Here is a 27050-nt window from a genome sequence, read left to right on the forward strand (position 1 = left end):
GAATTCAGCTCACATCTTCACTGTATGGTTCAGAAGGTCACAAACCCCTTAATTACAAGAACTTAAAGGAGTCACTGACCAATAAAGCACTGCTAATAAGAATATTTATGTTTTTGGACCGAATCCTTAAATATTTCATCTTATGGATCCATGTTACAGCGTGAGCTTTCTTAGCCAATCATGTTCTGACACACAAACTTGCAGTGCTGCATCCTGAACTCCTTGTTTACCTCTGGAACTTTTAATATCTTTTATTTTTATACTTTGATTTTTATATCTTCAACTCTAAAACTCCGAACTTCCCTTTCCTTAGCTTAACGTGTCTCTGCTTTAAACCACAAATCCACGTTCTCCCTTCCAGCACCTCAGTTTGGGAGCCTTTCCCAAGGTCTCAGATCAAATCCTGGGTTTCATTCTAAGCTTTGGCCTCCAGGCCCAAAGTTCTGAGAGTTCCCTGCATTTCAGATTCCTGCAATCCCAGAGTCTGGAAAAATGAAGAGCACCGTGTCCCCTGATTTCTTTCAGCCCTGCAGTGTGGAACTGCTCAGTCCTGACAGAAACCCTGCAGAGTTTAGCTGGTATTGCCTGGCTGGAGGATGAATTCAGATTTTAAAAGGAGCCACGGGGAGCTGAAGTCCAGGTTGATGGGATTTGGGATGCTGTCCATGTCTTGGATGGAATTTGGGATGCTGTCTCAGTCTAGGGGATTTTGGGGGGGTTCTATTGCCACAGTTCTCAGTGGGGAGATGTTGATGTAGCCTGGCCACTGTGAAAGGTGAATTAATGAATTAAGAGCTCAGTGATGGCTGGAAGAAACCTTAAAGGTGATTTAAAAATTTTTAAAGATTATTTATTTCCACCCTCTGCCATGGCAGGGACACCTCCCACTGTCCCAGGCTGCTCCAAGCCCCAGTGTCCAGCCTGGCCTTGGGCACTGCCAGGGACCCAGGGGCAGCCCCAGCTGCTCTGAGCACCCTGTGCCAGGGAACAATTCCTTCCTGATACCAATCTAAACCTGTAATTTTCAGTTTGAAGCCATTATTCCTTGTCCTGCCACTCCAAGCCCTTGAGAAATGTCTCCATCATTCCTGTTGGCTCCCTCCAGGCCCTGCAAGGTGCTCCAAGAGCAGAGCCTGCTCTTCTCCAGGCTGTTTTCCCAGCAGATCCCTCTCTCTGATCAGCTCCATGGCCCTCTGGAATTACTCCAGCAGCTCCAGGTCCATCTCCTGCTGCAGCTCTGCAGGTGGAGAGCAGAGCAGAGCAGAAGGGGGAATCACCTCCCTCAGGGCAGCCCAGGGTGGGTTTGGCTTTCTGGGCTGGGTCATGGTAATGATCAGCAAACAGGATTTCTGTCACGGATAAACATAGAATTTTTTAAAAATCCAGCAATTTTTACCATGTCAAATTTTATTTTTATCAAGCAGCTAAGAGAAAATCCAGCAAATTACCCAATACAGCAAAAAAAATGGGAATGAAACAGCTCTAAAACCTCATCTGGGACCTCCAGCAGCTGCAGGTGGAGTTTTTCAGCACACACTGGAGATGTCTCAGTCAGACCCCAGAGCACTTTGCGATTTACCCAAATTTTGTGCTTTTTGGGGTGAGAGCAGCAGCATTGCAGAGCCACCAATGACCTCACAGTACATCTGAGGCTTTATTTAGGAATAAACCCCCACTTCAAGGCATTTTAAAGGCTGGATTAGAGCAGCAGGGTCTGTTGGCACTGCCCTGTATCTTGCAGCAGCCAGAAATTCACAGGAAGTTCTCCAAGCCCTGTCTGTGGTTATTTCTGGCATTATCTGCATGGATGGGAACTTCCTTCCCACCCTGGCAGTTGGGGAGTGCTCGGATGGATATGGAGTTGATGAAATTCCCCCTCCAAATTCACACTTTTTTAAAAAAATTAATCCCCTTTTAGCAGCATCAGAGCTCAACTATTGTTCAAGGTGAGAGCCCTTTTTTAACCTGATCATTCCAGGAATGGAAATAATTTGTTCTATTTTTCGATTTTTGGGGGTTTGCTGATTAATTCTTGGTTTTAGGTGTAACTTTCAGGGCAGGAGGTGGAAAAACAGCTCACCCACTTGTGAAACGCCTCAGTTTCCTTGGGCCACTCTTTCCTTCATGGAAAAACTCAGGCAAATCATCATTTTTGGTGTCTGAGGCAGATATTTCACCCTGAATTCACTGGTGAAGAAAAATCTTCCCTTTGGTGTCTCTTATTTTGAGTTGAGACACTGACACCCCCCAAAACAGCCAGACCCAGCATTTATTCTTAGGATTCACCTTTTGAACACACAAAAAGATATTTTGATGTTGGATTTATTATTTAAGACTTTGATTTGCTCCCTCTCTTCGCCCCCCTCAGCTCATTCCTCTCATTTTCACCTTCAGAACTTACCTGTGCTTGTTTCTGCTGCTTCTTCCACCTCCACTGGACACAAATTCCCATTTTCTGGTGCGTTCTGGCAAGGTTTTAATAACCTTTAAAAACCTCTTAACTCTGCCATTTAATCCTAGGTGTGTTGTTCCATTTTTTGTCCATTTCTCCTGTTCCAATTCTGCCCCACACCTTCTGTAGCTCCTCTTCTGGCCTGCGCAGGGCTGGTCTCATTCCTCCTTCTCATTTAGAATTCTCTAAAGAATTGAATTTCCCTCTTTTTTTTTTTTTTTTTTTTATTTCTCAACTACTTCCTACATTTTCAGGAATCCCCCTGTCTGAGTTCGGTGTCACCACAGAGTTCAGGCTGTGACTCTTAGAAGTGAATCAGATTGGAATTACTGCCGGGTTTTGTGTTGTTTGATTCCCTACACCACAAAACTCCTGAGGGAAAACAGCCCAGATTTTCCACACCTGCCTCAATAAAACATTAAATCAGGCAGAAAATTGTTGGAGTGGCAGCTGCTGACACAAGAAAACGAAACAGAATCATCAAGGTGGGGTGAGACCTCCAGGATCACCCAGCCCCACCAGCATCACCCCAAACCCTGTCCCCAAGGCCACATCCAGACTGCTCTGGGACAATTCCAGGGACTCCAAACCTCCCTGGGCAGCTCAGCCCAAGGCCTGACCACTCTGCCAGGGAAATTTTCTGTGCCAATCTCCAACCTGAGCCTGCCCTGGTGCCATTTGAGGCCGTTTCCTCTCCTGCTCCTCCTGTCAGGAGCTGTGCAGAGCACTGAGGTCCCTCCTGAGCCTCCTTTTCTCTCCCAAACCACCCCAAATCCCTCAGCTGCTCCTCCCAGGATTTGTTTTCCAGCCCCTGGACAATCCCAGCCATCCTCAGGACAAGGAGACATCTCCCCAGGTGTGTTTCACTTCAGCCAGAGAGAGTATAAAGGGACTGACTCGTGGTGGCTCCAGGTTGGTGCCCACCTGAGGAAGGCCCAAAAAGTCCCTCAAAGCTCTTCTGGAGGAATTTTTTCCTCTGCTCTCCAACCTCTGCTTGGTGCTTTGGCTTCCAGGAGCTCACCCAGGGCTGCCCCTGGCAGTGCCCAAGGCCAGGCTGGACACTGGGGACAGTGGGAGTTGTCCCTGCCCATGGAATGGGATCATTTTAAGATCCATTCTAAGCCAAACCATTCTGTGAATCCATGAATTTCTGCGCGTTTCACTGGTGATTCTTCCTATTCATGGCCACATTTCTTCTCAAAGAGCTCAAACCACATCCAGACTGCTCTGGGACAATCCCAGTGACCCCAAACCTTCCTGGGCAGCTCAGCCCAAGGCCTGACCACTCTTTCCTGGTGGGAAAAAATCCTGGTGACTCCAAGCCTGAGGGAGCAAAACCCTTCAGGGAGCAACTCGTGGTGGTTTGAGGTCGGTGCCCACCTGAGGAAGGACCAAAAGTCCCTTTGTTCCTCAAAGCTCTTCTGGAGGAATTTTTTCCTCTGCTCTCCAACCTCTGCTTGGTGCTTTGGCTTCCAGGAGCTCACCCAGAGCTGCCCCCAGATCCCTGGCAGTGCCCAAAGCCAGGCTGGACACTGGGGACAGTGGGAGGTGTCCGTGCCCATGGACTGGGATCATTTTAAGATCCCTTCCAACCCAAACTCAGGAATTTCTGAGTGTTTCACTGAATAATTTTTCCCATTCATGGTCACATTTCTGCTCGAAGAGCTCAAACTTTGAGGTTTTTAACTCCTATTTTTGGAAGAACAGGTTAATTTTTTTCGTCCTTCACATGCCCCAAACCTCTTGACTGCGCTCTGGCTCTGAGAGCCAAACCACAAGGATGTTTATTTTTAGGCCTCTGGCTTGTGTCACCAATTTAGAGAAGATGTGGTTACAGCTAAACTGTCACCCACTTCTCCTGCCTGCACGTTGTGTTTCATGGCTGTAGAAACAGCAGAACAACAGAATTTCTCTGCTCCAGGCCCACAGATTATTGATAATTCCAGAGGAACCCAACAACTTCAACATTTCACTTGTCAGATGCTTCTCTCTCCGTTGATAGACGGAATAAAAGATTTTTAATCTAAAATAAAATTAAATGTTAAAAAAGCTTTTTAAGATATCCTCAACCACAAGTTTTTCATGAGGAGACACAGTTAGAAAATTGCCACTCAGATCTCCAAGGATTCTGGACCATGCCCAGGTTCTAATGTGGTGCTCCTGCATCATTGGATTTTGATGATCCTGGTGAGTCTTTTCCGACTTGGAAGATTCTGGGATTCTGTGGAAAGCAGGGCTGTTAATGACATCAATTTTATTATTATTATTTTTATGAGAATATATTACTTTTATATAATAGATAAAGAATGCATTGTATATTATATTATATTATATTATATTATATTATATTATATTATATTATATTATATTATATTATATTATATTATATTATCACATAATATACATTATATAACATACTATTTAATTTTATTAATAAAATAAATATAACAATAATAATATATAATATATAATATATAATATATAATATATAATATGATATATAATATATAATATATAATATGTAATATGTAATATAAATATATATACTACATTATATATTTTACATATATGATTATATAAATGTAACAATAATATAATTAATTTATATTAATTAATAGAATAATTAATTTTCTATTATATAAAATCATAACATTATATCAAATTTATATTTTTATTATAATAAAATTAAAAAAATTTTAAAATATGAAGATGAATTAATGAAATTAATACTTTATAAATAAAGTAGAAATATTCATTTCACTTTTCCTGGTCCCACAACTCTCAGGAAGTGCGGAGAGGGGACAGGAGCCACCTCCTGTCCTCCTCCCCACATCTCAGCAGGATCCATGATGGGAAAGGCTCCGTGGATGCTGAGCAGTCAGGGATAAATCCCCTGTGGACACCAAACAGGGATCCTCCAGCACTTCACAGCCACTGACAGCACCTCAAAACCACCAAATCCGTCCCAAATGACATTTTTTACCCACCCTGAGGGAATGGGAAATGCCCTCAGGGTGGTTTTGTGGCATTTGAGGGGAAAGCTCGCTCCCAGGCTGTGAGTTGGTGGTGACAGTGGCTGGAAGGTCACCCTGGGTGACAAAGAATTTCTGCCCAGACCATGAGGGCTCAGCGTGCAAATGAAGAGGGTTGAGGTGAGCCAGAGATGGGAGTGTGGCACCCAGGAGCCAGAAGGTCACTCCAGCAAACACAAAATGACAATGAGCACCGACCTCACTGGCTGGGAATAAATCAGGAAGGAAAAAATTATAATCAGGGCAAGGTGACAGGCAAGAAAAATGGAATAGAAACCAAATAAAGGTCGAAAAAAAAAAAAAAGACTTAAGATTCTGGGACTAAAATCAATCCAGAGAAATCCATCCACTGTTTGGAAAAGGAGCTGAGGGATTAGGTAATTTCTAATGCTGGTGAATCATTTGCAGTGAATAATTTATTGTGAGAGTTTTGTGCTCCCAAAAAGTCTGGGAGCAGGTTCTGAATTAATGAAGGTGCATTTGTCAGCTGTTTACAAACCGTGGTTGGGGCAGATTGTCCACGGGTAATTTCTGGACTCTTTGCTCTGGCTTTGCTTAACGAGGTAGGAACTTAATTGGAGTCTCTCCTTTCTTGCCTGATGAGCACAATTTATAATCCTGGCTGAATGAAATTGAATTAATGACCAAGCCTGGCCATGGGCACGGCCCCTTTGGGAACCTGGAGGGATCCACGTGTGAGGGGTTGGGTTGTTGTTGGCAGCACAAGGCTCCATACACCTGGTAAATCATGGAATCATGGAATGGTTGGGTTGGAAGGGATTTTAGGGATCATCTCATTCCATCCCTGCCATGGCAGGTCCCAGGCTGCTCCAACCCCAATGTCCATCCTGGCCTTGGGCACTGCCAGGGATCCAGGGGCACCCTGTGCCAGGGCCTGCCCACCCTGCCAGGGAGGAAATTGTTCCTAATATCTGACCTAAACCTGGAATTTTCCAGTTTGAAGCCATTCCCTGTGTGCTGTCCCTGCATCCCCTGGAAATTGTCTCTCTCCAGCTTTCCTGGGGCTCCTGCAGGCCCTGCAAGGCCACCCTGAGCTCAGGCCAAAGCTTCTCCTGTGCAGGTGAACAATGCCAGCTGTGCCAGCCTTTCCTGCCAGCAGAGCTGCTCCATCCCTCTGCTCATCCTGGAGCCTCCTCTGGGCTCTCTGCAGCAGCTCCAGCTCCTCCCTGCGCTGGGCCCAGGGCTGGGGCAGCAATGCAGCTGGGAAATCACCTGAGCAGGGCACAGAGACACAATCCCAGTCCCAATCCCAACCCCAATCCCAATCCCAATCCCAATCCCAATCCCAATCCCAATCCCAATCCCAATCCCAATCCCAGTCCCAATCCCAATCCCAATCCCTTTCCTGCTGCTCTCTCCTCCCTGGGTGCAGCCCAGGATTTTGATGGATTTTGGGGCTCCCAGCACTCACTGATGCCTCCTGTCCAGCTTTTCACCCAGAAGATCCCCAAATCCTTCTCCCCAGGCCTTGTCCCCCAAACCCCTTGTGGATCTATTCAGAACCATCTCCCAAGCTGCCATTAATTGAAGCACATCCAAAGGGCCAAGGATGCTCCTTGTTTTTAAGTTGCCTCTGTCTCTGTGTGGTGTCTCTGGATTTAAATCTGAAATCCTGCCCTGAAATACTGAATTTTAAATGCCTGGCACCATTTCTGCTCCACTGCAGCACCCATCCAATTAACTCCAACTTAAGGAGGGAGACAGGAACAAAAACTCCACGTCCCAATATTAAATCACTTCCTTGACATATTTGGGAATTAACAAAAAGCCAGGAGCTTATTTAACAGCTTAGCACAGATGATTTTAACAGCCCAGCTCACAACAGCTGCTCTTTCATCTATAAATTAAATGTTTAACAAAGCCATAATTAAAGACCTTACCAGCAAAACTTTTCACTGGTGTGTCCTCTGCGACGGACTTTGAAGCATCTTCAGCTGAAGCAATGGGAATTCTCCTGGACAGAGCTCCGAGCTGCAGATAGAGATTAATTACAAGCAGAGCTTTCAGGATTTATTCCTCCTGCCAAAATCCTGCCAAAATCCTCCAGCCTTGCAACAGAGAACTGGTTTTCCCTTGTGCTTGCTTACTAATTCTGCTAAAATGTGGATTTAAACAATACCTGTCTGTCTCTCTTGATCCCAGACACGATTATTAGGCTTTCATGCTAATTTCCATGGCTATTAAAAGTGGATTAAGGAGGCAGAAATTCCAGATGCAGACAGGGCTCCCCAAATTTTGGAAGGGGGTTCTGGATGGGGAAGGCCCAAGGCAGCTGGGGGGTCTCCAGCCCAGCTCCTCACCCAGGGCAGAGCCCAGCCCAGGAAGAGAATTCCAGAATTATTGAGGCTGGAAAAGCTCTCCCAGCCCATGGAGTGCCAGCTGTGCCCCATGGGCACCTTGTCCCCAGCCCAGTGCACTCAGTGCCACCTCCAGGGCACACCTGCAGGGATGGGCACTGCAAAGCTCCCTGGGCAGCCCCTGCCAAGGCCTGAGCTCCCTTTCCATGGGCAAATTGCTGCTGCTGGCCCAGCTGAGCCTGCCCTGGCCCAGCCTGAGGCCGTTCCCTCTGCTCCTGTCCCTGTGCCCTGGGAGCAGAGCCCGACCCCCCCGGCTGTGCCCTCCTGGCAGGGACTTGTGCAGAGCCACAAGGGCCCCTGAGCCTCCTTTAATTAAACTTCCCAGCCCTTGGTCACATTCCAGAGGAACCTTCTCCTCCTGGGAATCTGGGCCACATCCTCAGGCCTCAGAGGGCTGGAAATGTTCTGTGGTTTCCGACCTAAACCTCCCAGTAGCTCTGTAATCCCATTTCTCTGGATATCAGCATTGTCCTTTGCTGGAGTTCTTTTCCCCTGAGGATTTTGCCTCTCCAGGTGATCTAGGAGGGCACCCAGATCCCTATTCTCATTAAAATCCTTCCAGAGGTGAGCATGGAGAGTGCCCAGCTCACCCAGTTTGAGGCAGGGAGCTCTTGGGGCTCTGCTTCCACCTCAGGGCGGCCATTCCCAGTTCAAACCACTCCCATCCATCCTCCCGCTTTTACCCCCTCCTTTTGCATCCTCTCTGGAAAACGAGGGAAAGCATCCCCTGAGTTCTGTTTAGTTCTGATCCCTAGGTTGCCCTCAAAGTGTCCTCACTTCTTCTTTCTTTGTTCTCTTTTCATTTCTATAACTGAAAACCGCTTTTGCTGCTTTTTATTTCCTTTGCAAGATCCAAACCAGATTTTTGTGACTTTGGATTTTTGCAGTTGGTGCCTCTGAACTCCAGCTGGACCTTCCCATTTTATTCCACATCAGCTCTCTAATTATTCCTAATTTTCTTTATTTGCTCTAAAAGGCCCACCCCTTGTTACTTACAATCCCTTCCTTGCATCCATGGCTTGAGCAAACTGGACTTTGAACTGCTCATTCCAGATGGCTTCAATCCCTCATTTCCTTACTTTGTCAAAATTTTCCCTTTTTAAATCAAAAATCTTATTAAGAGAACTGAATTAGTTCCTAATTATTTCACTGCAGGCAATTTTCTCCAATCAGATCTTCCCCAAATATCATCAGCATTGACGCCAATAATCACTTTTAAGGAAATCCAGCCCAAATCACTCCCAAGGATTATAGATTCTGCTGGGATTAATCTGGAAGCTGAATTTCCCCACGAGAAATTCCTGACAGTCTAAGAAGTCTACAGAGATCTCAATCCATATTTAAAAAATGGGATTTATATCCCTTCCCAACTTTTTTTTTTCTTGGATGACCAATCAAGGCTGGAACTCCCTTCCCTCTGAGCCTTCATCCCATGTTTCCATTTGGAACCCTCTGGAAGAGACTCCAACCCCTCATCCTGATTTTGTTTGGTTCCCAGACACCCCCAGTTCTGAGTGGTGTTTATGGGGTGATCCTCAGCTTGTTAGGACACTTTAATCCATGCCTTGGAATTTTTTGGACGCTCCAAAGGGTTGGGGATCAGAATTATCCATCCCCAGCCTGTCTGCAGTGCTCATTCCCAACGCTCCTGAGGGAACACCAGTAATCCCCAAGGATTATGGATTCTGCTGGGATTAATCCACCTCTGAAAGCTGAATTTCCTCATGAGAACAATTTTGCCGTTCCAACAACCCTACAGAGATCTCAATCCATATAAAAAATGGGATTTATATCCCTTCCCACCTTTTTTTCCCCTTGGATGATCAATCAAGGCTGGAACTCCTCTCCCTCCCAGCCTTCATCCCTCTTTCCTGGTTCTCTCTGGCAGAGACTCATCCCAATTTTGTTTGGTTCCCAGACATCCTGAGTGGTGTTTATGGTGTGATCCTCAGCTGGTTAGGACACCATTTATCCATACCTTGGAATTTCCTGGATGCTCCAGAGGACTGGGGAGCAGAATTATCCATCCCCAGCCAGCCTGCAGTGCTCATTCCCAATGCTCCTGAGGGAACACCAGTAATCCCCAGGGATTATGGATTCTGCTGGGATTAATCCACCTCTGAAAGCTGCATTTCCTCATGAGAACAATTTTGTCATTCCAAGAACTCTACAAAGATCTCAATTCATATAAAAAATGGGATTTATATCCCTTCCCCCCTTTTTTTCCCTTGGATGACCAATCAAGGCTGGAACTCCCTTCCCTCCCAGCCTTCATCCCTCTTTCCTTGTTCTCTCTGGGAGTGACTCCAACACCTCATCCCAATTTTCTTTGGTTCCCAGACACCCTGAGTGGTGTTTTTGGGGTGATCCTCAGCTGTTAGGACACTTTAATCCATGCCTTTGAATTTCTTGGATGATGCAAAGGCTTGGGAATCAGAATTATCCATCCCCAGCCAGTCTGCAGTGCTCATTCCCAACGCTCCTGAGGGAACACCAGACAGTTGTTATTCCATCCATCCCATCCCTCATTCCAAGCAGGACCAGCACCACGGCTGCTGCTGCTCCAAAGTGCTCCCAGCTGTGTGAAGTGGCAGCCAACCAATTTCCTGGAACTCGTGGGGAGCTAGCCAGATGCAGGGAATATCTGTGGAAAGGCATAGTCTTGTCTTTTCTTTTTTTTTTTTTTGCATTTTTTTCCTGGAGAAGAAACCCCCCAAAAAAGCCCCCACTTTGATATTTGAGTTTTTAGGCCAGTGACAGAGCCAAGAGCAAATGCCAGCACGGTGACAAATGCAGCGAGAAACAAAAAGAATCATAATGCTGACTGAAGAGTTTAATTGACTCGATTTACTCTGCAAACGTAGAGATGCTTCACTTCCAGCTGACAAAAATTTATTTGTGTTCAGAGGAGAACAACTTGAGCAGCAAACACAGTTTTGGCATTGCTGACACCAGCGGTACGCAGGAGGGAGTGGGGTCAAGAGGGACTAAAGTGGGAAAATGGGATGAGGTTTTCCCTCGGTCAGTGCTGGGGTTTTGTGTCCTTTCAGCTGATCCCACAGAGATCTCCTCCAGCTTCCCTGAGGAGAGCAGCACTCTCTCTGTTGGCAAACAGGAGTTTATTGTCATACCTGTGCAGATCCTGCCTTAAAAAAAAACTTAAAAAACCTTAAAACCATGGGATTTCACCATAGGTTATGGAGAGGCCCAGCCAGAGATGGAGTCTGGCTCCTTTTGGGGTCAGGCTTTGGGGTTAAAGGCCTAAAGGGCAGTGGGGTGGCTGGGACAGCACTGGAGCGCGTCCAGAGGAGGGAATGGAGATGGAAAAGGGGCTGGAAAACAAATCCTGGGAGGAGCAGCAGAACTGGGGGGCTCAGCCTGGAGCAAAGGAGGCTCATGGGGGGACCTCAGTGCTCTGCACAGCTCCTGACAGGAGGGGCAGGGAAAGGAGGAGAGGAAATGGCCTCAAATGGCACCAGGGCAGGCTCAGGTTGGAGATTGGCACAGAAAATTTCCCTGGCAGAGTGGTCAGGCCTTGGGCTGAGCTGCCCAGGGAGGCTTGGAGTCCCTGGAATTGTCCCAGAGCAGTCTGGATGTGGCCTTGGGGACAGGGATTGGGGTGGTGCTGGTGGGGCTGGGATCACCCAGTGATAATCAAATAAACATTGAAGTCCTGTTTTTGGAGAAATTTTGGATGGTTGAGCTACCATTAATACATATATCTTTACACGGTGGTTTTATTATTTATTTATTTGTTTAACAACTGGGAAAGTTGGTTTTAGGAAAGGATTTTTATTTATTTCTATATTTATTTCTATATTTATTTATTTATTTATTTATTTTATATTTCTATTTGTTTATTTTATTTATTTCTATTTATTTCTTCTTTATAGCTTCAGTAATTCTGGGGTTCTGGGGGTCTGTGGCCAGTGCTCCAGAGATCTCTTCAGGCTGAGACTTCCTAGACTGAGTTCCTGCTCCCAGAGCCTGAGCAATCCGGGAAAGGCCCAGCTTTGCCTGGAACAGGAGGGCAGGGAGTGCTGAACAATACCCTTAAAAGGCTATTTCTGCACTCCTGAGCAGATCCATCCCAAATTGCTGGAGACAGGACACCGTGACATCAACGGCCAGGAGCGGAGCAGGAGCAAACTCCAGGCACGGGGAGCTTGTGTGGATTCCTGCTCCTGCCCCTGCAAGGAGCTCTGGGGGATCTTTAATGACCAGATGTGGTCAGGACCTCGATTTTCTGTCCTGTCTGGGCAATTTGCAGCTCGGGCTGGATTGCAGGCGTGCTGTGCTGGGGGGATTGGGTTTCTCCTGACTCACAGGGAAAGCTCCTGCCTGGATCCCGGACAAGAACCCAGCAGCACCTGGGTTTTCCTTGGCAAGCAACCACACCAAGTGGGAGGCTGAAAGAGAACAATTCCCACCATCTGAGGGTGGAAAATCAACCCTGACTGTGCCCTCCAACGCCCTTAAAGCTGTGACTGGGACTGAAACCCTAAAGAAAAATTCCCTAAAGAAAAATAATGCCCCTAAAGACACTTCCTGCTCATAGGGGACAGTGGGGTGTGGAGCAGTGAGGCCAACTCAGCCTCCTGCAGGGACAGCAGTGACATTTTCCTGCCTGGATATTCCTCCCAGGAGTGCGTGGGTCTCAATATTTCCCTGGAGCAGCTGGGAAGAGGCAGGATGGGGCTGGAAATGTGGCACGGGGTGCTAGAGATGGACAATGAGATGATTGGCTCTGGCAATTAAGGGATGAACGCTGTGTGTATATTAAGAGAAGCTTTACTGATGTATAGTTAGGTTATTGTGGTTTAGATGCCCTCTGTTCTCCCCACAGTCCCTTTCCCCTCTGCATTGTTCCCAGCAGACAGCCTGGGCTGTCTAGGACAGGCAGAAAGAAGCCATGTGCATAAATCCCTTGCATGGGAGAGCCAGGAATGGAAATTCGTGCTGGGGGAGGCATGACAACACCTGACCCTCCAATCAAGGTACAAGAAATTAGTGTCCACCAAAAAACTGCAAAGAAGAGCTGACTAGGTTGGCTGATGCAACCCCCAGGGGTACAAAAGATGGAACATCCATCTTGGAGATGAACCAGCCACCTCCCAGGGCTGCAGCTTTTCCTTATTTCATCCTTTTGTTGTATTTTTGTCAAAGTTTAATAAACCTTTTTAAATTTTCAAAGTGAGCAGTTGTTTCTCACAAAACGGGGGCTGGTAGAAGCAGGGTATAAATCCTCTTTGCCCGTGGCCCAGGATATTTGGGATGAATGGAAGAGCCAGGATGGGGCTGGAAATGTGGCACAGGGAAATGTCACAGCCACACCTGAGCTTTGCTGGCTTGGGACAAACAGGGACTTGGGGTATTTTGTGGGTCCCCCATCAGAGGGGAGGAAATGATGAATCTGACTCCATGTTCTTCGAAGGCTAATTTATTATTATATTTATTATATTTTATTTATAATTTATTATTATTTTAATTTATTTTTATATATACTATTATATTTAGTATATTTTACTATATTACATTTAGTATATTTTATTATACTAAATTAATCATACTATTTATATTATATTATTATATTTTATTATATATTATATTACATATATTATATTATATTATATTATATTATATTATATTATATTATATTATATTATATTATATTATATTATATTATATTATATTATATTATATTTATTTACTATATTATTTGTACTATTTGTATGATATGATATTATGCTATACTAAAACTATACTAAAGAATAGAGAAAAGATACAGACAGAAGTCTAAAAAATAATAAAGAAAAACTCATTACTCTCTCCAGAGCCTCGACACAGCTGGCTGTGTTTGGTCATTAAGTTAAAACAATTCACATGAAGCCAATCAAACAATGACCAGTTGGTAAACAATGTTGGACCACATTCCCAAGCAGCAAAACACAGGAGAAGCAAATCAGATAATTATTGTTTTCTTTTTTTTTTCCTGAGGCTTCTCAGCTTCCCAGGAGAAGAAATCCTGGCAAAAGGATTTTTCCAGAAAATGTGACAGGGACAGGAGTGAGCAGCCCCCTCTGGGACACCAGAATCCCTCACAAAGCCTTGGAATTCCCAGGATTTACACGTGCTGTTTTCTTTGTCTCAAGGGCTTGTCCCAGTGCCTGGGGAATAATCTGGGGAGCAGAGGGTTGGAAATGCATCCACCTCAAAACCCATCCAGGGAAATTCCTGCTGGCTCTGCTGCTCTGGCCTCATTCCCAGGGGATGCTTTGTCCCTTTTTCTGGGTGGGATCCAAAGCTTGGCACGCCTGGGGTGGGCAGAGCCAGGTCCTCCCAAAGCTGGATGTGGTTAAACTCAGAATTAATTCTGTGGAGTTTAGGACAGGTCTGGGAACGTGGCTTTAATCCTGCCACAGCAACAAATGGAATCATGGAGGGGATGGATTTAAAGCTCATCCCATTCCAGCCTGCCATGACAGGGACACCTCCCACTGTCCCAGTGTCCAGCCTGGCCTTGGGCACTGCCAGGGATCCAGGGATGGAATTCCATCCCAGCCCTGCCCACCCTGCCAGGGAACAATTCCTTGTTCCCAAGATCCCATCTAATCCTACTCTGAAGCCATTCCCTGGCTCCTGTCCCTCCATCCCTTGTCCCCAGTCCCTCTGCAGCTCTCCTGGAGCCCCTTCAGACCCTGCCAGGGGCTCTGAGCTCTCCCTGCAGCTTCTCCTCTCCAGGTGAGCACCCCCAATAAAATTTCAAATCCAATTTACCAAACACAAAGACAAACTCTCATCCAGGCAGGCAGAAAATGCCCTTTAAGGCTCAGAATCCACCACCCCAGAGGCTGAACCACCAGCAAACAGCTCTGGTGTCGAACACAGATCTGAGCACCCGGAGGTTTCACTTCCCACCCCTGAGCGATCATGGCAAAAGGACGCAGTGCTCACTTCCAATAAACGAGAGCCACATTTGTGAGAGCAGGGCCCTCCTGAGCTCTCAGGGCACCGGGGCTCTGGGCCAGGGACTATTTCTGATGCGCAGCTGCTGCCCAGAAACATCTGAGGGTTTCTTTTCTCTGGGCTGGGTCAGGAAACAGCCTCAGCTTTTGGTTCTTGTCAGAGGTGAGCAGGGAGGGGAGGCTGCAGGACCCCAAAACCCCAAAACCAGCCTGCAGGACCCCTCAATGCCCTAAAACCAGGCTGCAGGACCCTCACCACCCCAAAACCAGCCTGAAGGAACCCAAAACCCCAAACCCAGCCTGCAGGACCACTTAGTGACCCCAAAACCAACCTTCAGGACCCCTCAGAGACCCCAAAACCAGCTTGCAGGAACCCCAAACCCAGCCCACAGGACTCTCAGAGACCCCAAAACCAGCCTGCAGGACCCCTCAGCACTCCAAAATCAGCCTGCAGGACCCCTTTAGGGACCCCAAAACCAGCCTGGCAGGGAATTGAGGTGCACAGGAGGGTAAAGGGGGTCGGTTCCAAACTCTCATTGCAGATATTTGGTTTGACAGCGAAAATAAAAATTAAATCAAATAACAAAAACAATTAAATAATCAAAAAAATAACCACATATCAGGGTGATGTCATTGAATTGTTTGGGACCTTAAAACTCATCCAGTCCCCCAGGGGCATCTCCCACTGTCCCAGGTTGCTCCAAGCTGCTCTGGACACTTCCAGGGATGACTTCCACATTTTCTCTGTGCCAGGACCTCACCACCCTCACAGGGAGGAATTCCTTCCTAAAATCCAATTCCTAATCTGCTGGGAAACAGAAATGGGAAAATTAAATGAAGGCCTGAGAGCACCCAGGATGGGTTAGGCCAGTGCCCAAAGCTTGGAGAGGCATTTAATGCAAAACACAAGAGAAAAACAAATCCAATATTCTGCAGGAATATTCTCCTTGGCAGCCCAGCTCCATCTTTAAGCCAAGCTCCCCCTGGGCAGGTGATGTCTTACAAATCCACGTGCCAGCCACCAAAATCAAGGAGGTTTCAAAAAGTTTTAGAGCTTTCTTCTCCAAATCCTGGCAGCAGCTGCAAAGCTGCAGCAATGAAAGTGTTTTCCTCTCCTCCCCCCCGTGAGAACAGCACAGTTCAAGCCTTGCTCTGCTCGGTGTCAGGGGGGGTTTTTTGGAGATTTGGGGTTTTGTGCATTTGTGGTTTTTTTTTTTTTTTGCCCAAAGCTCAGCTGAGAGGAGCTGCAGCAATCTCCTTTGGCTGCCAGCAGCTGTGGCTCTGCTGTGGAGAGAGAGAAGGTGACAAGAAAGTGAGAGGGGCCTTTCATGGGAGGCATTTTTAGGCTGGAGCTGAGAAAAAAATTCAGAGAGGAGCCACAATCAGCGAGCTCACCCTGCTGAACCTGGGCTTGGGGACAACCCAGACCTTCCTGGGTGCTCATTCCCTGCTTTCTCCTCCTCAGGGTGGGGAACTGGGGTTTGGGCAGGGAAGCACCAGCAAAACTGATTTTTGTCGCTTTGAGGAGCCGTTTGTCACCTCCACTCGCTGCTGGGGCTGTGACACCTGGGGAGGGATCCAGGGGACACATCCCAGGGACAGCTCACCCTGAGCAAGGTCTGGGCTGGGTTTTGTGTGCCTGGATCTGCCCCTCGTGCCTGGGCACGGTTTGTGAGCACAAAACCGGCAATAAAAGCAGAGTTCAGAGCTTTGCCTCTGGTTTTCCTGTCAAACAGCTCCAAGGAACCGGGCATGACACTTGGGAAGTCTTCACCTGGAAAGATTCACCCGGAAAGATCCAAAGTTTGTGTTCCACCACTGTCACTGTCGCCTTTTCTGAAAAATCCTTTCGCCAGGACTTCTCCTCCTGGGAAGATGAGAAGCCTCAGAGAAAAACCAATATTATCTCATTTGCTGCTCCCTGTTTTGCTGCTTTGGAATGTGGCTGGAGATTGTTTATCCAACTGGTCATTGTTTGATTGGTTTCATGTGAATTGTTTTTAATTAATGACCAATTTGGTCATTGTTTGATTGGTTCCATGTGAATTGTTTTTAATTTGTGACCAATCATCTTCAGCTGTGTTGGACTCTGAGGAGTCAGTCACGAGTTTTTCATGATCATTCTTGTTTAGCCTTCAGTCTCTATCCTTTCTCTTTCTTTGGTATAGTTTTAGTATAATTAATACAAAATTATATCATATCATATCATATCATATAATAATCAGCCTTCTGGGAACATGGAGTCAGATTCTCATCTCTCACCTCGCCCTGGGGACCCCTGCAAATACCACCCACCACATTTTAGGATCTTTATGTTTACAAACTTCCAGGTTTCTCAGATCCCTGTCCAGCCTGGCCTTGGAGATTTCCAAGGATGGGGAATCCACAGCTTCTCTGGGCTCCCTGTGCCAGGGCCTCAAAACCCACCCAGTAAGCAATTTTTCCCCAATATCCCATCCAACCCTACCTTCCTGCACCTTCAGGCCATTCCTGAAGGGGAATGTGAGGTTTTCCTGAGGAATTTTTGCTGCCATGATGAAAAGCTTCCTTTACATTTACCTGGTGTCATTGTTTCCATGATTTTCCAGCACCTGCTTCTCCTGGGGAAGATCTCAACACCTTCTGCTGTTGGAACCCTGGGTGCTGAGAATTCCAGACTTTCTGTGCTGCCAGGCACTGACCCCCAGGAGAACACTGCACTGACCTGAGGCCCTGGAGAAGCTTCCAAAATTCAAGAATAAAACTGAGATTAAAGGTGTGGAGTTTGAATAGAAGTGTGTGATATCACAGGGTGGGAAACTCAGAGTTTAAGGGTTTAGAACACAGGAATGGATAGAAAGCAAGATGGAGGTTTTAGGTGGAGGCTGCTCCTTCTTCTTCACCTTCTTCTTCTCCTTCTTCTTCACCTTCTTCTTTCTTCTTCTCTTCCTTCTTCTCCTTCTTTTTCTCTTCCTTCTTCTCCTCCTTCCCCTCCTTCTCCATGGGTTTGGGTGGTTTTGTGTCATTGGATAAAAAAGTCCCCATTGCAGGCACGGGTGGTTGGGTATTGGGTTAAAAGTGAAAATAATTGAGGTGTCATTTCTTAATTGGACAGTTTATCCTTCAAAGGCCTTGCAGAGAGAGACAGGGCTCCATTTTTAGTTTGTTGGAGTGAAGTGCTGCAGAACTCAGGGTTTGTGAGACTGTGACAGAGATAAGAACTGATAAACATCTGAGTCCCAACAAGAAACACCCTCTCGCACATTTAATCCCGACCCTGGCAAATAAAAAAAGCAAAGAATCCACATTCTGTTACCCCCTAGGAATGGTCCCTGCTGCATCCTCGTGTCCATGGGCTTGGAGTTCCTGAAATCATGGAATGGTTGGGGTTGGGATGGGTTTTAAAGCTCATCCCATTCCAGCCCCTCGCATGGTGTGAGATTCAGAAAAACAAAAACTTCTATAGACACTGAAAAGTTTGATCTGTATCCTTAAATGAATGTAAATTAATAAACTAGATTAGTTAAATTAAATTAAATTTAAATTTAATTAATGCAAAATTACACTAATAAAAATGTAATATTATAATGTAAAATAATGTAAGTTAATTTAAAATACAATGCACAAACATTAAGCAAAAAACCATAAATGTGTATTTCTATAGTTATAAATAAAAATATACCTTGTGAACCTATATTAACTAAGATTGTAAAAAGTTTATAATATAAAGTGTAATTATATATAACAAATTAAGAGTTTAAAAGTTGTAATAGAAACACGTGTACCTATAAGTTAGAAGCCCATTAAATAAAAGTATCCACAGTACAACAGAAGGAAGTAAAAGTAATAAGTTAAAAAAATAAAATAATTTTTATAACAACTATCTAATAATTTAAAAAATTATATATTAACTTATAACAAAAGACTTTTGACTACTCTTGAGCTATAACCACATACTTATTCCTCTAAAATCTTAGAGTTTTTAAGATTAATAGTAAATAATTCTTAATTTAATATATAAAATAAATTAATCATAAAGCATATAAATAAATAACTATAAATAGATAAATAAAAATTAAAATAATAATAAATAACATAAAATAAAAATAAATAATAAAAATTTAAAAGAATAAATAATAAATCAAAATTAAAAATAATCCCTAAAAATTTCTAACAGTGACAGTGACACCATGGGACACCTTCCACAGTCCCAGGTTGCTCAAGGCCTGGCCCTAAACCCTTCCAGGGATGTGGCTTCTCCCTCAGGCTCAGCTGGAAGGGAATGCTGGAATTCCCACCCTGTCACTGGGATATTTTATGAAAAATCCCTTTCGCAGGATTTTTCTCCTGAGAAGCTGAGAAGCCTCAAAAACGAAGTGTGAACAATAATTATGTGATTCTTAGATCTGAATAATTATCTGAATCTTAGAATGTAGTTTGAAGGTTGCTTACCAACAGGTGCACCTTTAATTAGTTCCATGTAGATTGTTTTTATTTGATGACCAATCATGGTCCAGCTGTGTCAGACTCTCTGGTCAGTCACAAGATTTTATTATTCATTCCTTTCTTTTCTAGCCTTCTGATGAAATCCTTTCTTCTATTATTTAGTGTAGTTTCAGTGCAGCATTTTCTATTTATATAATATATATTGTCAAGTAATAAATCAACCTTCTAAAACATGAAGTCAAGATTTTCATCTCTTCCCTCATCCTGGGGACCCTCAAACACCACTACAGCAGCCCAGCCCCAAGCCCTGGGATGTGGATCAGAGCTGAGCTTTCTGGCCGTGACGAGGCAAAAGAGGAGAAGCTCAGTCCCTGGGGAGCTCAGCCCTGTTCCTGCTGCTCGTGTTCAGCTACTAAACCCACGTTTGTTTTGTCTAACTCTGCTTCTCTCCCTGTCTTGATGGAAAGGAAATCCAGATCTGGGAATGTGGGACAGAACCCAGTAGATTTGTCTGCTTTCAAAGCCCTCCTGTGAAGCTCACTGAGGTAATGGCTGCATTTCTGTCAAAGCCAGCTGGGTTCTTTTCCTTTTCCCTATTTTTTTTTTTCTTTTGGCTTCTCTGATTTTTTCCAGCCTGACAAGAAACCGGTGGCTGAAGGAAGCAAAAGGATATAATTTATTCTCTCTGGGCTCCCCCTGCTCCTGACAGAGGCAAATTTTCCTGCTAATCCTCTGTGTCTGGATATTTTATTCCTTTCAACTGAAACCCTTGAACCCTTGAAATCCTCGTTTCCCTTTGCTGGTGATGTCACCTGCCCACCTCCAGTTCATGAGTCACATCCAACACCCCTGCCAAGAACTTCAGCCTCCCAACACTTCCCTGATGGAGTGGGAATATAATGGATCCACTGGATAAAACCCCTTGGAACATAAAGGAATCTTTAATCGCCTCTTAATTAGAACAGCAGGAGTTGTTAGAAAGATGGAGGGAAAGTTTTGGGATGCTTAAAAATGATTTTTTCCATGAATATTTCCCCCTGTCCCATGGGCATGAGGATATTGCTGGAAAGCATCAGCCCCCCTGTCCAAAAATTAGGATTGTGGAACTGGTGATGTCACCATGGAAAACTGAAATGTTGTGTTTGAGAACCTGGAAAAGGAGGTAGGGAAGGAAATGGAAAAAAATGAAGCAGCAAATCCGACAGCTGGAGAGCCCAAAGGAGCAGGAGAGATGACTCAGCTTCCCATTCCCAGGCCAGCAGCTCCATTTGGGACAGCAGCAGCTTCTCATTTCTCCTCCCTGAGTTTCTTGGCCAGGCTCTGGACTCCTCACAGAAATGTGGCCTCTGTCTGGGGCTGCAGCAGCCAGGGAGCTTCTGCTCCTGGCCAAACCTTCCAGGGGCACTGCTGAGGGCACACCTGGAATGCTGTGCCCAGCTCTGGCCCCTCAGCTTGGGAAGGACCTTGGGACACTGAGCACATCCAGAGGGGACAACGAGGCTGGAGAGGGGCTGGGAACACAAACCCTGAGAGGAACCCCTGAGGGAGCTGGGGCTGCTCAGCCTGGAGAAAAGGAGACTCAGGGCTGCCCCCATCACTCTGCACAGCTCCTGAAAGGTGCCTGTGCTCACCTGGGGCTGGGCTCTTTCTCCAGCAGCACTGACACAACCAGAGCACACAGCCTCCAGCTGCACCAAGGAAAATACAGGTTGGAGAGCAGGGAAAAGGTTTTTGCAGCAAGGGTGAGAAAGTTCTGGAATGGCTGCCCGGGGAGGTGGTGCAGTCCCCATCCCTGGGTGTGTTTAACAAAGCCTGGATGTGGCACTGGGGGCCGGGGCTCAGTTGGGGCTGGGTTGGTGTAGGAATGTGCTCCTTGTTAACAGAGTGACCAAACTCTCCTTTGTCCTCTTAAAAGGAAATAAACCCAGAAGTTTCTCTCCTTTATTAGGTGAAAAAGACACCTCATAGGACTTTGGGGACTTCACCTCAAACTTAAGGACAGCAAATTGGACAGGAGCCAAAAAGTCCCACCTGGGCAATTTACTAGAAAAAGAAGAGAACAAAAAAACCAATGGCTTTTGTGAGGTTTTACCAGAACCTCTTGCACCTGACTCGGTTTTTCTGTTTGTTATTTTGCCTTTTATTAAAACCTTTTTGTTTCCAACACTGCAACAGAAGCCATCCTGCTGATTTTTATGCCTCCAAGAGTTTATGAGACCTGGCTTGAGGAGGCAACTATAACAAGTTGGACTCGATGATCTTGAAGGTCTCTTCCAACCCAGTGATTCTGGGATTCTGTGAATTCTGTGAATTCTGTGAATTCTGTGAATTGTGTGAATTCCACAGCTCAGAGAGAAGAACTTGGAATATCTGGGAATAGGCACCTCAGGGTGATCCCAAACACACGGGGAGGGCTGTACTTTTTAATTTAATTGTCATGTTTGGGACTGTTGATAGAAAGGTTCATGATCCTAAATCCCATTTTTTAAAGAGAAATGGGATTATTCTCTGCGAGTCCATCATTATTAACTGAACTGAATGAATGAAGGGACAAAAGACATCAGGTGATTTCTGGTCCCTGGGTGTTAGACAGGGACAGTGACTGGAATTTGCTCTTTTCCTCAGGAATTCTTTTTCCTTTGGCATCACAAATTCCTACTGGTAAAAGAACCAATGTATTGGCTCTTTAGGGAACCACTGCTGATAGAAAAGTTCTGATGGAAATTCTGCATTTTAGAGACAATTCCTGTGGATTTCTACTCACTTGGCCTTGACCTCCCAAATCTGAAGAATTTTTTTCCTCAAACTTTCCCATTTTGATTTTCCTTCTTTTGTGTTTTACTCTTTTTGTTTCATTTCCACCCAAGTTCAATCTCCAAAGACCTTTTTATTCTTCTTCGTTTTATGATTTGGATTACATTGGTTTTTATTTTTCCAGCATTTCAGCCTAAATTTAGAGATCCTGATGCCAAAATTAGCATTGATTTTCTCTTTGATATTGAATCATCTGAGGCTGCAGCAACAAATAATTTCTATTTTTTTGAGCCTTCCTAATTCTTCTGTGAAAAACCACTTTTCTGAGCAGTCTAGACTTAGACTTAGAACCAGTTTTAAGTCTAGAATGCTTGTTATACCTTGTGTTGGCATTAAATACTGGGCAAGGAACATCTCTTTGATCTGGACTTGGACAGAGAGGATCCAGCCCATGAAAACAGAAAATGATCCAAGATGTTAAAAATGGGATTTTCCAAAGGGTTTCAGCTCTGCTTCCCAAGAAACCTGTGAGGATATCCCAGGGCTGTGTTTTGAGGGAAGTGTTCAGGTCCCAGAATCCACAAGGGAGAATTCCAGGGCAGGATCTCCCATTTGGATGAGGTTTCCCTGGAGCTTTCTCTTCTCCAGGCTGAACACCCCCACGGGGTTTTTCCAGTTCCTCATGGATGTAAATCTTCACCACACCAGCAGCTGAGAGGGACAGAGAGGGAGAGGTGAGGGCTGAGAAATTCTCAGTGGGGAAAAGTGGAAAAAATAGGAAAAAAAATGAAAAAAATTAGGAAAAAAAAAGAGAAAAAAAGATTAAAATTTAAAATTGTAAGGAGTGACTCTCCAAGTGAATGTGACCCTTCCTGAACTCTCTGAGCTCCTTCCCTGAAGGATTTTCCTGCCCTTCCCTCCCTTGCAGCCCTCCTGCTCCTGCCCTGGGAGCCACTGGAGCCTGGCCTTATATTGGGTCCCAAATTGGAAGATTTGGGCTTGGCTCCATGAGGTCACCAGGTCCAACCCAGAGGGGACAGCCCTGGGAGAGCCCCAGGAGCTGGCAGGGAGGAGCAGGGTGGTGTGAGGGGACAGACCAATGGGGTCCATCCTGGGAAAAGTCCCTCTGGAGGAAGGAGTCAGACTCTGAGTCAAAAGGGAGGATTTTGCTGCTCTGGGCTGATTTTCCTTTGGCTTTTCATGGTTTTAATTATTTTTTTTTTTTTTAGGGAGGGGGTGAGGAAGAGTTGGAATTGTGGGGCAGCCCTGAGGATCTGAAGGGATGTTCCTCTGCTCTTATCTTCAGCCACGTTATCAAGGCAGAGAGCAAAGGGAAAAATAACCAACAACAACAAAAAAATTAATTTTTGCCCTAACGAGCAAATAAACCAGGAAATTAATTCATGAATGGAAGCTGGGAATGTCCTGAGTGGGAAGGGACCCACAGGGATCATCCAGTCCAGGTCATGGCCTTGCACAGACACCCCCAAAAATCCCACCTGGGCATCCCTGGAAGTGTTGTCCAAACACTCCTGGAGTTCTGGCAGCCTTGGAGAAGAGAAGGATGTGTGGAGACCTCAGAGCACCTTCCAGGGCCTGAAGGGATTCCAATGAAGCCAGGGAGGGATCCTGCATCAGGAACTGGAGCGCCAAAAAAAGGGAAATGGCTTCAAACTGCCAGAGAGTGAGTTTGGATGGGATATTGGGAAAAAATCTCTCCCTGTGAGGGTGGGGAGGCTGAGTGTGCCCAGAGAAACTGCCCCTGGATCCCTGGCAGTGCCCAAGGCCAGGCTGGACACTGGGGTTGGAGCAGCCTGGGACAGTGGGAGGTGTCCCTGCCATGGCAGGGGTGGGATGGGATTTAAGGTCTCTCCAAACCCAAACCATTCTGGGATTCCGGGATTCTCTGGCTGCTTTTCTGTTTGAAGCTGTGATTCCTTCTCCCCTCTGAGCACTTTTCCCATCCTTTGCCCAATCCTCACAGCAGGCAAACCCCGTGCCATGGCTGTTGTGGTTTTGGCCCATCCCATTCCTGGCCTGGTGCATTGTCCTGTGAACTTGGAAAAATCCCTTGGAGACCTGGATTTTGCCTCAGTCCCTGTCCCTTTGGCAGTGCCAGGACCCAGGGGATGGCTCCCAGTGCCAGAGGGCAGGGCTGGATGGGATATTGGCAATGAGGAATTGTTCCCTGGCAGGGTGGGCAGGGCTGGGATGGAATTCCATCCCTGGATCCCTGGCAGTGCCCAAGGCCAGGTTGGAGCAGCCTGGGACAGTGGGAGGTGTTCCTGCCATGGCAGGGGTGGGATGGGATGGGATTTAAGGTCTCTCCCAACCCAAACCATTCTGGGATCCTCTGAAGTGTCTCCCTCAGGACAGGGGTACCTGCACTGATCCTGCAGCAGGAATTCTGTGGAATGGGGCTGCTGGGAAGAGCTCCTGGGTTCACAGAGATTTCAGGTGAACCTGGAGCTGCCTCCCAGTGTCACCGACAAGGAGCTGAGTGTGGGAGTGAAGTCCTTGAGGAAAGAAGGAGACCGGGAACCCCTGGGAGCCCCTCCTGATTTGTGGCACCACCTCTCCCTTCCACCCTCACCCGCTGAGGGACCTCCCAGGCATTTTCACCCACCAAACCTCTCAGGGACAAAACCGCAGTGCCCTGAGAGTGGGGCTGGAGTCCACAGCCCCTCTGGAGCACAGGAGCCCCTTTTTCGTGGGAAATGGGATTCAGATTTCAGTCTGCAGCTCCTCAGAGGGACAGCTCTGATCTCTGCTCTGGAACAGGGACAGGATCCTGGCTGGGGCTGGGCCAGGAGGGATTTAGGTTGGATTTTAGGGCAAGGTTCTTGCCCAGAGGGTGCTGGCACTGCCCAGGCTGCCCAGGGAATGGGCACGGCCCCGAGGCTGCCACAGCTCCAGGAGCCTTTGGCCAGCGCTGCCAGGGATGCCCAGGCTGGGCTGGGTGGGCTCTGGGCTTGAATTCCATAATTCCATTCAGGACATTCCACAATTTACTCTTTTAAATACTCACCTTATTCAAGCAGGAAGTGGTGGAATCTGAAATGCAGGGATCTCTCAGAGCTTTGGGCCTGGAAGCCAAAGCTTAGAGTCAAACCCAGGATTTGATCTGAGACCTTGGGAAAGGCTCCCAAACTGAGGTGCTGGAAGGGAAAATGTGGATTTGTGGTTTAAAGCAGAGACAGGTTAAGCTAAGGAAAGGAAAGTTTGGAGTTTTAGAGTTTAAGATATAAAAATAAAAGCAGTTCCAGAGGTAAACAAGGACTTCAGAATGCAGCACTGTGGGTTCGTGTGTCAGAACATGATTGGCTAAAAAAGCTCCCACTGTAACATGGGTCCATAAAACACAATATTTAAGAATTGGGTCAAAAACCATAAATATCCTTCTTGTCAGTCTTTTATTAATTAATAAATCCTTAAAAAGTCTTGTAATTAAAAGTCTTGGGACCTTCTGAACCATGAAGTGAAGGTGTGAGCTGAACTCACCCTTCCTGCCTGTGTAGAAGATAAGAAAAATTAATCACATCATCTAAAGTAACTCCGAGGTCCCATCACATTCAAAATTCCTTCAATAGTCCCCACAAGGAAGAAATACTCTAAAAAGCTTTTTTGGGGGGAATGGAGACAATGTCCTCCATGTCCTTCTTCAGTTAGGACAGAGACCTAATATAGAAATAAAATGAAATGAAATGAAATGAAATGAAATAAAATAAAATAAAATAAAATAAAATAAAATAAAATAAAATAAAATAAAATAAAATAAAATAAAATAAAATAAAATAAATAAAATAGAGGAAGATGTCCTGCTGCAGGGAACGGCTGCATCCAGTAATCCCCAATGTCTGGGAATTGCCCTTGTAAAGAGATTATTGTTCATCCTTTGACATCCAGAGCCATTCCCCACCTCAGCAGCCCTGGCTTCATTCTGGGCATGATCCTAAATCCCGTTTTTTAAAGAGAAATGGGATTATTCTCTGAGAGTCCATCATTATTGACTGAATTGAAAGAATTAAGGGACGTTGAATGAATTAAAAGACATCATGTGATTTCTGGTCCCTGGGTGTTAGACAGGGACCGTGACTGGAATTTGCTCTTTTCCTCAGGAATTCTTTTTCCTTTGGCATCACAAATTCCTACTGGTTAAACAATCAATGTATTGGCTCTTTAGGGAATCACTTCTGATAGAAAAGTTCTGATGGAAATTCTGCATTTTAGAGACAATTCCTGTGGAATTCTCCTCACTTGGCCTTGCCCACCCAAATCTGAAGGAGCTTTTTCCTCAAACTTGACAATTTTGAATTTCTTTCTTTTGTGTTTTACTCTTTTTGTTTCATTTCCACCCAAGTTCAATCTCCAAACACCTTTCTCTTTTTCCTTTTACAATTTTGATTACAATGATTTTTATTTTTCCAGCCTAAATTTAGAGATCCTGATGCCAAAATTAGCGTTGATTTTCTCTTTGATATTGAATCATCTGAGGCTGCAGCACCAAATAATTGATTTTTTTTTTTAAGCCTCCCTAATCCTTCTGTGGAAAAACACTTTTTGAGCAGTCTAGACTTAGACTTAGACCCAGTTTTTAGTCTAGAATGGTTGTTGTGCTTTGTGTTGGCATTAAATACTGGGCAAGGAACATCTCTTTGATCTGGGCTTGGATAGAGGGGATCCAGCCTCCAGGAAATTCTCTATCAATATAAAATTAGATTATTAATAATCATAATTATGAGTTGAAGACTGATGATTCTGGATTCCTGACATGGGTCCTTCATCCCATTGGCCTCAGAGAGGTTGGGATGTGGCTTTTCCTGGCTCGGCTGCTCTGCAAATGGAAAAATATCTGGGAGTCCTGTTTTGCTGCCTCAGCCTTTGCTTTCTTTCCCTTTTCAGGCCATTTTACTCCAGCCTAGTTTGCCTTTGTCTCACAGCCTCAGGAAAGAAAAAAAACAGGGAAAAAGAGAAGTTTTCTCCAAATTACAACAGGAGCAAGAGGGGTGTGAGGAGAAAGGATACACTCATGATCTAAAAAAAA

This window comes from Camarhynchus parvulus, chromosome 1 (genome assembly GCF_901933205.1).
Source record: "Camarhynchus parvulus chromosome 1, STF_HiC, whole genome shotgun sequence".
Taxonomy (NCBI): Eukaryota; Metazoa; Chordata; class Aves; order Passeriformes; family Thraupidae; genus Camarhynchus; species Camarhynchus parvulus.